This window comes from Oncorhynchus clarkii, unplaced genomic scaffold, assembly GCF_045791955.1.
Source record: "Oncorhynchus clarkii lewisi isolate Uvic-CL-2024 unplaced genomic scaffold, UVic_Ocla_1.0 unplaced_contig_7010_pilon_pilon, whole genome shotgun sequence".
In the NCBI taxonomy this organism is placed as follows: domain Eukaryota; kingdom Metazoa; phylum Chordata; class Actinopteri; order Salmoniformes; family Salmonidae; genus Oncorhynchus; species Oncorhynchus clarkii.
Window position 1 is genome coordinate 85,498 of NW_027258114.1, and position 14,390 is coordinate 99,887.

A 14,390-nucleotide genomic window follows, 5' to 3' on the forward strand; every position below is an offset into this window, starting at 1 on the left:
AATGTTCCGTGTTTCTGTGTTCATATTTCAGAACAACATTAAATATTTAGACGTTCAGAATGTTGAGAAGAAAAAAAAGCATTCTGAAGGCAAATAGAGCCGCTCTACAAATTATTACTAACTGAAACACAGTGGCGCACAATGAGGGCCTTTCCCGCTTTCAGAGAAAGGCTAAGGATTTATAAAATACAATTAAAAATAATTATTATATGATAATTTTCAATGATGTTCTGATTCTTCAGTTTTTTGTTAAAAAGGAAAGCGTTAACACTGAAGAGAAAAAATAACCAATCAGGATTTTCTTTGGTGGTCACTGGGGAGATAAATCTAGCTAGCTAAGTCAGCCATTGGCTAGGCCTTATTCAACATAATAACATGGTCTACACTATCCTATCAGGACAGCTTATTCAACAGAATAATATGGTCTATATTACCCTATCAGGACAGCTTATTCAACAGAATAACATGGTCTATATTACCCTATCAGGACAGCTTATTCAACAGAATAACATGGTCTATATTACCCTATCAGGACAGCTTATTCAACAGAATAACATGGTCTATATTACCCTATCAGGACAGCTTATTCAACAGAATACCATGGCCTATATTACCCTATCAGGACAGCTTATTCAACAGAATAACATGGTCTATATTACCCTATCAGGACAGCTTATTCAACAGAATAACATGGTCTATATTACCCTATCAGGACAGCTTATTCAACAGAATACCATGGCCTATATTACCCTATCAGGACAGCTTATTCAACAGAATAACATGGTCTATATTACCCTAGCAGGACAGCTTATTCAACAGAATAACATGTTCTATATTACCCTATCAGGACAGCTTATTCAACAGAATAACATGTTCTATATTACCCTATCAGGACAGCTTATTGAACAGAATAGCATGGTCTATATTACCCTATTAGGACAGCTTATTCAACAGAATAACATGGTCTATATTACCCTATCAGGACAGCTTATTCAATATAATAACATGGTTTATATTACCCTATCAGGACAGCTTATTCAACAGAATAACATGTTCTATATTACCCTATCAGGACAGCTTATTCAACAGAATAACATGGTCTATATTACCCTATCAGGACAGCTTATTCAACAGAATAACATGTTCTATATTACCCTATCAGGACAGCTTATTCAACAGAATAACATGGTCTATATTACCCTATCAGGACAGCTTATTCAACAGAATAACATGGTCTATATTACCCTATCAGGACAGCTTATTCAACAGAATACCATGGCCTATATTACCCTATCAGGACAGCTTATTCAACAGAATAACATGGTCTATATTACCCTATCAGGACAGCTTATTCAACAGAATAACATGGTCTATATTACCCTATCAGGACAGCTTATTCAACAGAATACCATGGCCTATATTACCCTATCAGGACAGCTTATTCAACAGAATAACATGGTCTATATTACCCTAGCAGGACAGCTTATTCAACAGAATAACATGTTCTATATTACCCTATCAGGACAGCTTATTCAACAGAATAACATGTTCTATATTACCCTATCAGGACAGCTTATTCAACAGAATAGCATGGTCTATATTACCCTATCAGGACAGCTTATTCAATATAATAACATGGTTTATATTACCCTATCAGGACAGCTTATTCAACAGAATAACATGTTCTATATTACCCTATCAGGACAGCTTATTCAACAGAATAACATGGTCTATATTACCCTATCAGGACAGCTTATTCAACAGAATAACATGTTCTATATTACCCTATCAGGACAGCTTATTCAACAGAATAACATGGTCTATATTACCCTATCAGGACAGCTTATTCAACAGAATAACATGTTCTATATTACCCTATCAGGACAGCTTATTCAACAGAATAACATGTTCTATATTACCCTATCAGGACAGCTTATTCAACAGAATAACATGTTCTATATTACCCTATCAGGACAGCTTATTCAACAGAATAACATGGTCTATATTACCCTATCAGGACAGCTTATTCAACAGAATAACATGTTCTATATTACCCTATCAGGACAGCTTATTCAACAGAATAACATGGTCTATATTACTCTATCAGGACAGCTTATTCAACAGAATAACATGGTCTATATTACCCTATCAGGACAGCTTATTCAACAGAATAACATGTTCTATATTACCCTATCAGGACAGCTTATTCAACAGAATAACATGGTCTATATTACCCTATCAGGACAGCTTATTCAATATAATAACATGTTCTATATTACCCTATCAGGACAGCTTATCCAACAGAATAACATGTTCTATATTACCCTATCAGGACAGATTATTCAACAGAATAACATGGTCTATATTACCCTATCAGGACAGCTTATTCAACAGAATAACATGGTCTATATTACCCTATCAGGACAGCTTATTCAACAGAATAACATGTTCTATATTACCCTATCAGGACAGCTTATTCAACAGAATAACATGTTCTATATTACCCTATCAGGACAGCTTATTCAACAGAATAACATGGTCTACATTACCCTATCAGGACAGCTTATTCAACAGAATAACATGGTCTACAGCTGTGGTTCCCAAACTTTTTATAGTCCCGTACCCCTTCAAACATTCAACCTCCAGCTGCGTACCCCTCTCGCATCACGGTCAGAGCATTATCAAATGTTGTTTTTTACATCACTGTAAGCCTGCCACACACACACACTATATGATACATTTATTAAACATAAGAATGAGTGTGAGTTTTTGTTTACAACTCGGCTCGTGGGAAGTGACAAAGAGTTCTTATAAGACCAGGGCACAAATAATAATATTATAATAATCAATAATTTTGTTCTTTATTTAACCATCTTACATATAAAACCTTATTTTGTTCATTGAAAATTGTGAATAACTCACCACAGGTTAATGAGAAGGGTGTGCTTGAAAGGATGCACATAACTCTGCAATGTTGGGTTGTATTGGAGAGAGTCCTAAAAAAAAATCCACACACAGTCTGTGCCTGTATTTAGTTTTCATGCTCGTGAGGGCCGAGAACCCACTCTCACATAGGTATGTGGTTGCAAAGGGCATCAGTGTCTTAACAGCGCGATTTGCCAAGGCAGGATACTCTGAGCGCAGAAATCTGGCAGTGGCTTCTGATTTAAATTCAATTTTCACAGAACAGCTTGTTGCAATTTCGATGAGGCTCTTGTTCAGATATTGGTAAGTGGACTGGAGGCAGAGTATGAAAGGGATAACGAATCCAGTTGTTTGTGTCATCCGTTTTGGGAAAGTACCTGTGTAATTGCGCACCCATCTCACTCAGGTGCTTCGCTATATCACATTTTACATTTGTCCGGAAGCTTGAGTTCATTCGCACACAAAAAAATCATACAACAATGGAACGATCTGTGTGTTGTCCCTGTTAATACAGACAGAGAAGAGCTCTAACATTTTAATCATAGCCTAAATTTTGTCCCGCACATTAAATATAGTTGCGGTGAGTCCCTGTAATCCTAGATTCAGATCATTCGGGCGAAAAAAAACATCACCCAGATAGGCCAGTCGTGTGAGAAACTCGTCATCATGCAAGGGGTCAGACAGGTGAAAATTATGGTCAGTAAAGAAAACTTTAAGCTCGTCTCTCAATTAAAAAATAAAAATAACGTGTCATTTACTTTCCATCTTGATAACCAGTGCACTTCTGTTGTTGTAAAAGCATTACATAGTGCAGAAAATACATGAGAGTTCAGGGGCCTTGCTTTAACAAAGTTAACCATTTTCACTGTAGTGTCCAAAACGTCTTTCATGCTGTCAGGCATTCCCTTGGCAGCAAGAGCTTCTCGTGGATGCTGCAGTGGACCCAAGTGGCGTCGGGAGCAACCTCTTGCACGTGCGTTACAACTCCAATATCTCTCCCTGTCATGGCTTTTGCGCCATCAGAACAGATACCAACACATCTTGACCACCAAAGTCAAATCAAATCAAATGTATTTATATAGCCCTTCGTACATCAGCTGATATCTCAAAGTGCTGTACAGAAACCCAGCCTAAAACCCCAAACAGCAAGCAATGCAGGTGTAGAAACACGGTGGCTAGGAAAAACTCCCTAGAAAGGCCAAAACCTAGGAAGAAATCTAGAGAGGAACCAGGCTATGTGGGGTGGCCAGTCCTCTTCTGGCTGTGCCAGGTGGAGATTATAACAGAACATGGCCAAGATGTTCAAATGTTCATAAATGACCAGCATGGTCAAATAATAATAATCACAGGCAGAACAGTTGAAACTGGAGCAGCAGCACGGCCAGGTGGACTGGGGACAGCAAGGAGTCATCATGCCAGGTAGTCCTGAGGCTTGGTCCTAGGGCTCAGGTCCTCCGAGAGAGAGAAAGAAAGAGAGAATTAGAGAGAGCATACTTAAATTCACAAGGGACACCGGATAGGACAGGATAAGTACTCCAGATATAACAAACTGACCCTAGCCCCCCGACACATAAACTACTGCAGCATAAATACTGGAGGCTGAGACAGGAGGGGTCAGGAGACACTGTGGCCCCATCTGATGACAGGGCCAAACAGGAAGGATATAACCCCACCCACTTTGCCAAAGCACAGCCCCCACACCACTAGAGGGATATCTTCAACCACCAACTTACCATCTTGAGACAAGGCCGAGTATAGCCCACAAAGATCTCCGCCACGGCACAACCCAAGGGGGGGCGCCAACCCAGACAGGAAGATCACATCAGTGACTCAACCCACTCAAGTGACGCACCCCTCCTAGGGACGGTATGAAAGAGCCCTAGTAAGCCAGTGACTCAGCCCCTGTAATAGGGCTAGAGGCAGAGAATCCCAGTGGAAAGAGGGGAACCGGCCAGGCAGAGACAGCAAGGGCTGTTCGTTGCTCCAGAGCCTTTCCGTTCACCTTCACACTCCAGGGCCAGACTACACTCAATCATATGACCCACTGAAGAGATGAGTCTTCAGTAAAGACTTAAAGGTTGAGACTGAGTTTGCGTCTCTCACATGGGTAGGCAGACCATTCTATAAAAATTGAGCTCTGTAGGAGAAAGCCCTGCCTCCAGCTGTTTGCTTAGAAATTCTAGAGACTATTATGAGGCCTGCGTCTTGTGACCGTAGCGTATGTGTAGGTATGTACGGCAGGACCAAATCAGGGAGATAGGTAGGAGCAAGCCCATGTGATGCTTTGTAGGTTAGCAGTAAAACCTTGAAATCAGCCCTTGCCTTAACAGGAAGCCAGAGTAGGGAGGCTAGCACTGGAGTAATATGATCAATTTTTTTGGTTCTAGTCAGGATTCTAGCAGCCGTATTTAGCACTAACTGAAGTTTATTTAGTGCTTTATCCGGGTAGCCGGAAAGTAGAGCATTGCAGTAGTCTAACCTAGAAGTGACAAAAGCATGGATTAATTTTTCTGCATCATTTTTGGACAGAAAGTTTCTGATTTTTGCAATGTTACGTAGATGGAAAAAAGCTGTCCTTGAAACAGTCTTGATATGTTCTTCAAAAGAGAGATCAGGGTCCAGAGTAACGTCGAGGTCCTTCACAGTTTTATTTGAGACGACTGTACAACCATTAAGATTAATTGTCAGATTAAACAGAAGATCTCTTTGTTTCTTGGGACCTAGAACAAGCATCTCTGTCTTGTCTGAGTATAAAAGTAGAAAGTCCATTTGATGTCACAAAGCTGTCCAGTACTTAAAAAATATCCTCTCCTTTTGTCCTGGTTTCCAGTGGTTTGCAGAAGAGGATGTCTTCTTTAATTGACCCCCCATAAACGTAACAGACATATACCAGGCCAGGCCCGCCACGTCCATTGACTCATCCAGCTGTAACGGACATATACCAGGAGCTGTGCCAGGCCTGTTGACTCATCCAGCTGTAACGGACATATACCAGGCCAGGCCCTCCACGCCCGTTGACTCATCCAGCTGTAACGGACATATACCAGGCCAGGCCCTCCACGCCCGTTGACTCATCCAGCTGTAACGCATGGAATTCACTGGCTTGTATGCGGAGCGGTAAATGTTTCCGTACATCTCCTGCCACGTCACTGATGCGTCGTGAAACAGTGTTGTTTTATGAAGGCTTTGTCCCTATAGTTTTTTTTGGGGGCCTTTTCCTCCAGCATTGTCACAGCCATATCCACGGCAGCAGGAATAATGAAGTCCCCCCACTATAGTATGTTTTTCTACAGTAATAGTTGTACATTTCTATTGGGAAATGCTCAGGCTAATGGTTGTGTTTCTGTATGATGGGACCTACTGGCTTATTATGGCAGAGTGAGACTGCTTATCCTTTAACATCACGCTGTGTGTGACTGCTGTCTTCCCATCGGCCCTATGCAGTGTAGTGGGGCTGTAACATCACGCTGTGTGTGACTGCTGTCTTCCCATCGGCCCTATGCAGTGTAGTGGGGCTGTAACATCACGCTGTGTGTGACTGCTGTCTTCCCATCGGCCCTATGCAGTGTAGTGGTGCCTGGAGAAGTGTGTTCTGTGTGAAGGAAAGGGGCCTTGTGGGAAAAATCCAATGTTCTCCTACAGATTTCCAATACAATCCCCCCCCCCCAAAAAAAATAAATTGAAATTGTCCAAAGTATTTGGTCTCCACAGAACCTTTGTTTTTGATTCCGAACTTAATATATTCATTTAAATCAGAAAATAAACAGACATTTTTACAAAATTATTGACACCCTAGGTTTAATATTTGGTAGCACATCCTAACTGCAATCAAGCGCTTCCTTTAGCCATCGATGAGCTTCCTGTATCTCTGTACTGGTAGTTCCTTTAGCCATCGATGAGCTTCCTGTATCTCTGTACTGGTAGTTCATTTAACCATCGATGAGCTTCCTGTATCTCTGTACTGGTAGTTCCTTTAACCATCGATGAGCTTCCTGTATCTCTGTACTGGTAGTTCCTTTAGCCATCGATGAGCTTCCTGTATCTCTGTACTGGTAGTTCTTTTAACCATCGATGAGCTTCCTGTATCTCTGTACTGGTAGTTCCTTTAACCATCGATGAGCTTCCTGTATCTCTGTACTGGTAGTTCCTTTAACCATCGATGAGCTTCCTGTATCTCTGTACTGGTAGTTCCTTTAACCATCGATGAGCATCCTGTATCTCTGTACTAGTAGTTCTTTTAACCATTGATGAGCTTCCTGTATCTCTGTACTGGTAGTTCCTTTAACCATCGATGAGCTTCCTGTATCTCTGTACTGGTAGTTATTTTAACCATTGATGAGCTTCCTGTATCTCTGTACTGGTAGTTCCTATAACCATCGATGAGCTTCCTGTATCTCTGTACTGGTAGTTCCTTTAGCCATCAATGAGCTTCCTGTATCTCTGTACTGGTAGTTCCTTTAACCATCGATGAGCTTCCTGTATCTCTGTACTGGTAGTTCCTTTAACCATCGATGAGCTTCCTGTATCTCTGTACTGGTAGTTCCTTTAACCATCGATGAGCTTCCTGTATCTCTGTACTGGTAGTTCCTATAACCATCGATGAGCTTCCTGTATCTCTGTACTGGTAGTTCCTTTAACCATCGATGAGCTTCCTGTATCTCTGTACTGGTAGTTCCTATAACCATCGATGAGCTTCCTGTATCTCTGTACTGGTAGTTCCTTTAACCATCGATGAGCTTCCTGTATCTCTGTACAGTCAGTTTGGCCCCACTCCTCTTGGTCAAGCTGCTCCAGTTCTCCCAGATTAGAAGGGATCCTTGTTCTAACTGCTGTTTTCAGATCCCTCCACAAGTTTTCAATGGGATTTACATCTGGACTCACTGCTGGCCACTTCAGAACAGTCCAACGTTTTGTCTTGAACCCTTTCTGGGTGCTTTCTGAAGTGTGTTTGGGGTCATTGTCCTGCTGGTAGACCCCATGACCTTCGACGGAGACCCAGCTTTCTGAAGTGTGTTTGGGGGGGGGGGGGGGTCAATGTCCTGCTGGAAGACCCATGACCTTCGACGGAGACCCAGCTTTCTGACACTGGTTTCTCCTGATTCTCCTGATTTCACGATACCAGGCACATGTTCAAGCCACCCGGTGTCAGAGGCAGTAAAGAAACCCCAAAACATCACTGAACCTCTGTGTTTGACTGTAGGGAAGGAGTTATTCTCTTTGAATGTTTCATTTTATTTTCTGTAAACACAGAGATGATCAGCTTTACCATATAAAGCTCTAATTTGCTCTCATCTGTCCACAGGACATTCTCCCTGGAATATTTTTGGCATGTTCAGGTGTGTTTTGGCAAATTGCAGTCCGGCTTTCTTATGTCTCTCTCTCAGCAGTGGGGTCCTCCTGGGTCTCCTTCCATTTAACCCCCTTTCATTGGGTTGGTGTGAGTTGAAACTGTCGTACCTTGTGTCTGAAGGTCAGCTTGAATCTGTGTTGCAGTTGAGAGGTGGACGGTATGATTTTAAACTGTTGTACCTTGTGTCTGAAGGTTGAATCTGTGTGGCAGTTGGTCGACGGACGGTGTGAGTTTAAACTGTCGTACCTTGTGTCTGAAGGTTGAATCTGTGTGGCAGTTGAGAGGTGGACGGTATGATTTTAAACTGTCGTACCTTGTGTCTGAAGGTTGAAACTGTGTGGAAGTTGAGAGGTGCTTTCTCCACCATTGGAACAATCCTTCGCTGCGATCTTTCATCAAGTGTTCTGTTGCGGCCACGTCCAGGGAGGTTGACTGGTGGCACGGGCCTCAAACATCTCAATAACATTACGCACGTTGGAAACAGGAACATCAAGGAGTCCTTTTCTCTGTTCAAACTGGTTGAATGAGTCCTTTTCTCTGTTCAAACTGGTTGAATGAGTCCTTTTCTCTATTCAAACTGGTTGAATGAGTCCTTTTCTCTGTTCAAACTGGTTGAATGAGTCCCTTTCTCTATTCAAACTGGTTGAATGAGTCCTTTTCTCTATTTAAACTGGTTGAATGAGTCCTTTTCTCTGTTCAAACTGGTTGAATGAGTCATTTTCTCTATTCAAACTGGCTGAATGAGTCCTTTTCTCTATTCAAACTGGTTGAATGAGTCCTTTTCTCTGTTCAAACTGGCTGAATGAGTCCTTTTCTCTATTCAAACTGGCTGAATGAGTCCTTTTCTCTATTCAAACTGGTTGAATGAGTCCTTTTCTCTATTCAAACTGGCTGAATGAGTCCTTTTCTCTATTCAAACTGGTTGAATGAGTCCTTTTCTCTATTCAAACTGGTTGAATGAGTCCTTTTCTCTATTCAAACTGGTTGAATGAGTCCTTTTCTCTGTTCAAACTGGCTGAATGAGTCCTTTTCTCTGTTCAAACTGGTTGAATGAGTCCTTTTCTCTATTCAAACTGGCTGAATGAGTCCTTTTCTCTGTTCAAACTGGTTGAATGAGTCCTTTTCTCTATTCAAACTGGCTGAATGAGTCCTTTTCTCTATTCAAACTGGTTGAATGAGTCCTTTTCTCTATTCAAACTGGTTGAATGAGTCCCTTTCTCTATTCAAACTGGTTGAATGAGTCCTTTTCTCTATTTAAACTGGTTGAATGAGTCCTTTTCTCTGTTCAAACTGGTTGAATGAGTCATTTTCTCTATTCAAACTGGCTGAATGAGTCCTTTTCTCTATTCAAACTGGTTGAATGAGTCCTTTTCTCTGTTCAAACTGGCTGAATGAGTCCTTTTCTCTATTCAAACTGGCTGAATGAGTCCTTTTCTCTATTCAAACTGGTTGAATGAGTCCTTTTCTCTATTCAAACTGGCTGAATGAGTCCTTTTCTCTATTCAAACTGGTTGAATGAGTCCTTTTCTCTATTCAAACTGGTTGAATGAGTCCTTTTCTCTATTCAAACTGGTTGAATGAGTCCTTTTCTCTGTTCAAACTGGCTGAATGAGTCCTTTTCTCTGTTCAAACTGGTTGAATGAGTCCTTTTCTCTATTCAAACTGGCTGAATGAGTCCTTTTCTCTGTTCAAACTGGTTGAATGAGTCCTTTTCTCTATTCAAACTGGCTGAATGAGTCCTTTTCTCTATTCAAACTGGTTGAATGAGTCCTTTTCTCTATTCAAACTGGCTGAATGAGTCCTTTTCTCTATTCAAACTGGCTGAATGAGTCCTTTTCTCTATTCAAACTGGTTGAATGAGTCCTTTTCTCTATTCAAACTGGCTGAATGAGTCCTTTTCTCTATTCAAACTGGTTGAATGAGTCCTTTTCTCTATTCAAACTGGTTGAATGAGTCCTTTTCTCTATTCAAACTGGTTGAATGAGTCCTTTTCTCTGTTCAAACTGGCTGAATGAGTCCTTTTCTCTGTTCAAACTGGTTGAATGAGTCCTTTTCTCTATTCAAACTGGCTGAATGAGTCCTTTTCTCTGTTCAAACTGGTTGATTGAGTCCTTTTCTCTATTCAAACTGGCTGAATGAGTCCTTTTCTCTATTCAAACTGGTTGAATGAGTCCTTTTCTCTATTCAAACTGGTTGAATGAGTCCCTTTCTCTATTCAAACTGGTTGAATGAGTCCTTTTCTCTATTTAAACTGGTTGAATGAGTCCTTTTCTCTGTTCAAACTGGCTGAATGAGTCCTTTTCTCTATTCAAACTGGCTGAATGAGTCCTTTTCTCTATTCAAACTGGCTGAATGAGTGATTTTTCTCTATTCAAACTGGTTGAATGAGTGATTTGTCTATATTCATACTGGTTGAATGAGTGATTTTTCTCTATTCAAACTGGTTGAATGAGTGATTTTCTCTATTCAAACTGGTTGAATGAGTCCCTTTCTCTATTCAAACTGGTTGAATGAGTCCTTTTCTCTATTCAAACTGGTTGAATGAGTCCTTTTCTCTATTCAAACTGGTTGAATGAGTCCCTTTCTCTATTCAAACTGGTTGAATGAGTGATTTGTCTATATTCATACTGGTTGAATGAGTGATTTTTCTCTATTCATACTGGTTGAATGAGTGATTTTTCTCTATTCAAACTGGTTGAATGAGTGATTTGTCTATATTCATACTGGTTGAATGAGTGATTTTTCTCTATTCAAACTGGTTGAATGAGTGATTTTCTCTATTCAAACTGGTTGAATGAGTCCTTTTCTCTATTCAAACTGGTTGAATGAGTCCTTTTCTCTGTTCAAACTGGCTGAATGAGTCCTTTTCTCTGTTCAAACTGGCTGAATGAGTCCTTTTCTCTGTTCAAACTGGTTGAATGAGTCATTTTCTCTATTCAAACTGGCTGAATGAGTCCTTTTCTCTGTTCAAACTGGTTGAATGAGTCCTTTTCTCTGTTCAAACTGGTTGAATGAGTCCTTTTCTCTATTCAAACTGGTTGAATGAGTCCCTTTCTCTATTCAAACTGGTTGAATGAGTCCTTTTATCTGTTCAAACTGGTTGAATGAGTCCTTTTCTCTATTCAAACTGGTTGAATGAGTCCTTTTCTCTATTCAAACTGGCTGAATGAGTCCTTTTCTCTATTCAAACTGGCTGAATGAGTCCTTTTCTCTATTCAAACTGGTTGAATGAGTCCCTTTCTCTATTCAAACTGGCTGAATGAGTCCTTTTCTCTATTCAAACTGGTTGAATGAGTCCCTTTCTCTATTCAAACTGGTTGAATGAGTCCCTTTCTCTATTCAAACTGGTTGAATGAGTCCCTTTCTCTATTCAAACTGGTTGAATGAGTCCTTTTCTCTATTCAAACTGGCTGAATGGGTCCTTTTCTCTATTCAAACTGGTTGAATGAGTCCTTTTCTCTGTTCAAACTGGCTGAATGAGTCCTTTTCTCTATTCAAACTGGCTGAATGAGTCCCTTTCTCTATTCAAACTGGTTGAATGAGTCCCTTTCTCTATTCAAACTGGTTGAATGAGTCCCTTTCTCTATTCAAACTGGCTGAATGAGTCCCTTTCTCTATTCAAACTGGTTGAATGAGTCCCTTTCTCTATTCAAACTGGTTGAATGAGTCCTTTTCTCTATTCAAACTGGTTGAATGAGTCCTTTTCTCTGTTCAAACTGGTTGAATGAGTCCTTTTCTCTATTCAAACTGGTTGAATGAGTCCTTTTCTCTATTCAAACTGGTTGAATGAGTCCCTTTCTCTGTTCAAACTGGTTGAATGAGTCCCTTTCTCTATTCAAACTGGTTGAATGAGTCCTTTTCTCTATTCAAACTGGTTGAATGAGTCCTTTTCTCTATTCAAACTGGTTGAATGAGTCCTTTTCTCTGTTCAAACTGGTTGAATGAGTCCCTTTCTCTATTCAAACTGGTTGAATGAGTCCCTTTCTCTATTCAAACTGGTTGAATGAGTCCCTTTCTCTATTCAAACTGGTTGAATGAGTCCTTTTCTCTATTCAAACTGGTTGAATGAGTCCTTTTCTCTATTCAAACTGGCTGAATGAGTCCCTTTCTCTATTCAAACTGGTTGAATGAGTCCTTTTCTCTATTCAAACTGGTTGAATGAGTCCTTTTCTCTGTTCAAACTGGCTGAATGAGTCCTTTTCTCTATTCAAACTGGTTGAATGAGTCCTTTTCTCTATTCAAACTGGCTGAATGAGTCCCTTTCTCTATTCAAACTGGTTGAATGAGTCCTTTTCTCTATTCAAACTGGTTGAATGGGTCCTTTTCTCTATTCAAACTGGTTGAATGAGTCATTTTCTCTATTCAAACTGGTTGAATGAGTCCCTTTCTCTATTCAAACTGGTTTAATGAGTCCTTTTCTCTATTTAAACTGGTTGAATGAGTCCTTTTCTCTGTTCAAACTGGTTGAATGAGTCCCTTTCTCTATTCAAACTGGTTGAATGAGTCCTTTTCTCTATTCAAACTGGTTGAATGAGTCCTTTTCTCTATTCAAACTGGTTGAATGAGTCCTTTTCTCTGTTCAAACTGGTTGAATGAGTCCCTTTCTCTATTCAAACTGGCTGAATGAGTCCTTTTCTCTGTTCAAACTGGTTGAATGAGTCCCTTTCTCTATTCAAACTGGTTGAATGAGTCCTTTTCTCTATTCAAACTGGTTGAATGAGTCCTTTTCTCTGTTCAAACTGGTTGAATGAGTCATTTTCTCTATTCAAACTGGTTGAATGAGTCCTTTTCTCTGTTCAAACTGGCTGAATGAGTCCTTTTCTCTATTCAAACTGGTTGAATGAGTCCTTTTCTCTGTTCAAACTGGTTGAATGAGTCCTTTTCTCTATTCAAACTGGTTGAATGAGTCATTTTCTCTATTCAAACTGGTTGAATGAGTCCCTTTCTCTATTCAAACTGGTTGAATGAGTCCCTTTCTCTATTCAAACTGGTTGAATGAGTCCCTTTCTCTGTTCAAACTGGTTGAATGAGTGGTTGTTATATTGCAGGTACCTGCAACTCACCACAGATCGGTTCAATTCCAAAGTAAAGGAGAATATTTTTCACTACTTCTAGAAGGTGCCACTGATATTTTCTAGGCCATTTTAGGATGTCTTTGTGTAATAAGCTAACACTTCATAAATTATTCCGGTTTTGTTCAACTACAAACCGGAGACATACTTATGTGGACACTAAAATATGTTTTCATTTGAACAGTTTTCTGGAAGAAATTGTGTATTATTTGAAAAAAGTGCAAGGGTGCCAATATTTTCCCGGCTACAACTGTATATACAAAAGTATGTAGACACCCCTTCAAATGAGCGTATTTTGCTATTGCAGCCACACCCGTTGCTGACAGGTGTATAAAATCGAGCACACAGCCATGCAATCTCCATAGACAAACATGGGCGGCAGAATGGCCTTACTGAAGAGCTCAGTGAGTTTCAACGTGGCACCCGTCATACGATGTTCACCTTTCCAACAAGTCAGTTCGTCAAATTTCTTCCCCTGCTACAGTTGCCCCCCAGTCAACAGAAAGTGCTGTTCTCGTGAAGTTGGAAAAAGTCTAGGAGCAACAACAGCTCAGCTACCAAGTGGTAGGACACACAAGCTCACAGGACGGGACTGCCGAGTGGTGAAGCGAGTTCCAAACTGCCTCTGGAAGCAACATCGTCAGCACAATAACTATTCGTCTGGAGCTTCATGAAATGGATTTTCATGACCCGAGCAGAGTGTCGTGGAAATTCTAATCAAGTTAGAGAGAATTTGTCATTTCTATTGCAATAATGGAGCTGGTCAACGACCAACCCTAAAGGCAAAGTTTATCACTACGACAAAAGATAAACTGTGAAACCTCAAGTCTAGTTTAATGTACATTATAAAACGATTATTTCACAGCTGAAGAGGAGATCAGGCAACATATCAAGGAGCTGTGTCTCGGCTCCACTCCATCCACAGCAACTGATGGACAAGACTCTGTCCAGGACTCTATATTTAATGCTCCACTCTATCCACAGCAAATGATGGACACGACTCTGTCCAGGACTCTATATTTAATTTCCCCTCCATCCACAGC